Genomic DNA, 3,378 nt, shown 5'->3' on the forward strand with positions numbered 1-3,378 from the left:
CCCTCATGAACACACAGACCAGTGCGTCTCAAACGTCAAAGCTCGGACAGCTCACAGTTAGTCTACCTGGAGTGGGGCTAGAGCATCTGTGTGTCTACCGCTCCCTAGGTGATGCTGACCTGCTGGTTTAGGCACTGCACTTGGAGGTGTGGGACCTGCATGCCTTACACAAGGTGCTGGATAAGGTAGACACTTCTTAGTTTTCTCTTCTTTAGCTAAAACAAAATTCTTTAATAGAATCAGCTGTCTCTGTCTAATGCTTCTGTCCTCAATATTTTAAAGGGTCAATCCATACCTAACTAGGTGGTAAAAGGCTTCGGGATGGGTTGGACTCAGGTCTGCCCCTAACGTTTGCAGGGTTCAAGGCAAGATTTCAGTTGGAGGCCCATGTGCTGTATGTCCAAATAGTTAAAAAGTTATGATCAAACAAACGAGCTTAAATAAAATCTGTGCTACTCCCAACAAGCACATGGAAAGATGCTCAACATCACTATTCATTAGGAAAATGCAAATCAAAACCACAGTGGGATACCACCTCATACCCACTAGGAAGGTGCTATCAAAAAACAAAAACAAAACAAACCCCCAGAAAACAGCAAGTGCTGGGGAGGATGTGGCGACACAGGCACCACTGTACACTGCTGGTAGGAATACGAAGCGGTGCAGCTGCTGTGGAAAACAGTACGGTGGCGCCTTAAAAAGAAATTAAAAACAGAGTTATGTGCCGCCGCTGCGCCTTTCACCTCTTCGGGGGCAGGGGCCTGGGCCAGGTTTTACACATCTGCAAGCAGACCGTTCCGGAGCTCTGCCAGCCGACCTCATGGCGTCCTCTCCCACTGTGCCTCTGGGGGCTCACTATGAAACAAAGTGTGCCGTCCTCGGCTACTTGGGAGTCCTCTCTCAGGAGGAGCTGCGGGAGTAACATCTTTCCTCACCCCAAGGGGTTCGACAAGATATGGCTTCACAATCTCTGGATCAAGAAATTTTATTAAAAGGTAAAACTGAAATTGAAGAAGAGCTAAAATCCCTGGACGAAGAAATTTCTGAAGGCTTCGCCAGCACAGGCTTCACCCGGCACTCTTTGCCCGTGTTCAGCCCCACAAACCCCGACAAGTTCCGCAGAGGACCGCTTGGCCCACCTGGGGAGAAGGCGTCGCAGGAGCCGAGGGCGCCTCTGCGCGGGGTCTTGCAGTCGCCCCTCCGCCGGATGCTAAAGCTCTTCAGCCTGGTAGACAGACCCCCGTGAGGACTCCGCGGCGCACAGCAGCGGCAGACAGTTCAGGAAAGGAAGTGGAGGGACCGCTGCAGGCAAGCAGAGCTGCAGGGAGCACACAGGCTAGGGGCGTACCAGGCACGTCGGGAACGTACACTGGAGGCCGCAGTTCACGCCAGCGGCCGGAATAAGACGTTGGTGCCTCCGATTTTGCTACGACCAATGCTCTTGGGGTTGACAAGGCAAGCTCAGGAGCCTTGCAGCGCATCGCTGCAGTTTGGTGCGACTTTCCCGGAGGACCACGCCGCCGAGCGCATCAGGCAGCAGGGTGGCTAGGGCACTGCCTTTAATCTCCTTTAACCTGGAGTCCGCGGAGGAGGACGAGCAGCGCCCCGCGGGGCCATGGAGGACAGCAACGACATCCACGTCCCGCCCAGGGGCGGCTCCACGCTCGCCAGCCCCGCCGAGGCTCCGACGCCCGCCCGCGACGGCGTCCTGGCGGGCCGAGGGCTTCCCCGTGTCGCTGTCCAGCAGCCAGAGCTGGCGCACCGAGAGCCCACCGGTGTCCCCGGGTCCCGAGTCCTGTCAGCAGGTCACAGTGGACCCCGAAGAAGTCGAGAGCTTGGACAGCAACGGGGCCGGAGAGAAGAGCGAGCAAGTCCTCCACCTCGGACCTCGCGCACGTGGAGAAGCAGGGGTTCCCGAGGGCGCGGAGGCGGCGGCCAGGGAGCCTGGCCCCGAGGGGTCGGCCGCCCAGACAGCCGGCCTCACGACATCTCTGTCCGCAGAACTTGCTGAAGAAGAGTTGGGAGCGGCCGCGTCCGAATCTGCCGAACGGGAGCAGAGCCCCTGGTGGAGCCCCCAGCAGCCCCGCCGGGCGGGCGGAGAGCAGGCGGCCCGTGGGCGGGGCCCTGTCTGGCGGCCACGACAAAGCTGGCCCACCGCCCGAGGGCAAGTCCCTTTCGCTCGGCGGAGGGGCAGCTGCCGTTGCCATCCTGGAGGTGGCAGTTGGGGTGGCACTGGCTCTGAGAAGGAAGTAGATTTTTCGGATAGAGAAGACAAAAAGGCGTAAGGTTTTAGTCGTGTCGACCGGACTGGAGCGGCCAGGAGCTGGCTGGATAATCCCTTGGACATTCCGGGATCAGGAGGACTTGGGTCCACAGGGCAGGGGGCCGACCCACGTGTTAGGGCTTGAGCTGGAGGCTGCGCGCGGTGGTCTGATTGGAGGCCCCGGGCCTAGGCGCCTGTGCCCTGTAGGGTGCGAAGCCTCCGCCCACCAGCCCCGTAGCACCTTCCCCAGTGGTGACAGCCCCACCCCACGTGTCTCCCCGTGTTGCCAAACGTCCCCCGGGGACAACGTCATCCCGTGAGAGCCACAGTCTCAGAGCGAGAGGGTCCCCGTGGGGGGGCCTAGGGGGCAGACCCCAGGCAGGAGGGCGTGGTGGGCCCCTCAGCTGCTGGCGCACTCCTGCCTGGGGTCTCTCAGCTCCTCTGTTCTTCCCACCCTCAGTCTCGCAGCCCAGGTGCTCTGCCGGGTCTCAGCCGCCTTGCCCCAAGGGTGCCCCGAGGCCCTGTGGAGAGGGCTCTCCCAATGCTTCCCGCAGTTCCGCTTGTAAAGATGCTGCCTTTAGTCTTTAAACGTACAAGACGGAAGAGACCCGGGGCCCCTGCCCGTGACCGCGGGGCAAGTTTGTCTCCGCGTTTGGAAGCTGGAGGGTGGCTTAGCTGGCCTATCGAGGTTGCTTCCAGCCCTTTTGTCTGTGGGCGCCCTTGAGCCGACGGGGACTCGCCGGCCGGCAGCGTCTCTCTTGCTGGGCATCGCTGTCCGTGACCTGGACTAGGGTGATTCGCAGGTTCTGGCCTCAGCCTTCTTCCCAGTCAGGCCGCTCCTCGGCGGTCTCTTGCCAGGTGATAACGGTTTCCACACGTGGGCTTACAGGCCAGTGAATCATATCTCTCATTCAGTACACGAAGTCCCCTAAATATCATTGAAGTAAAAAGCAGGAAAGAGAGGCTGCCCTTGAGGTTCTCTAGCTTGGCTTTCAGAATGCCATAACCGAAGCTTACACTGAGCTTATCACGGCCCAAATGCCAGAGTGACAAACCATAATGATCACGGTCAGCATGTGCCCGTGGAGACTCAGCATAGCCTCATCCACTGACCG

The 3,378-nt window shown here is 59.4% G+C and overlaps 1 pseudogene; it reads left to right on the forward strand.

Moving 5' to 3' along the window:
- Window positions 1–727: 727 nt before the first annotated feature.
- On the forward strand, window positions 728–2,517 carry LOC111185345 (bcl-2-like protein 13; annotated as a pseudogene).
- The last annotated feature ends 861 nt before the right edge of the window (window positions 2,518–3,378 follow it).

This window comes from Delphinapterus leucas, chromosome 6 (assembly GCF_059928025.1).
Source record: "Delphinapterus leucas isolate spDelLeu-1000000601 "Yukka" chromosome 6, BTC_Dleu_Yukka2, whole genome shotgun sequence".
Classification (NCBI taxonomy): Eukaryota; Metazoa; Chordata; class Mammalia; order Artiodactyla; family Monodontidae; genus Delphinapterus; species Delphinapterus leucas.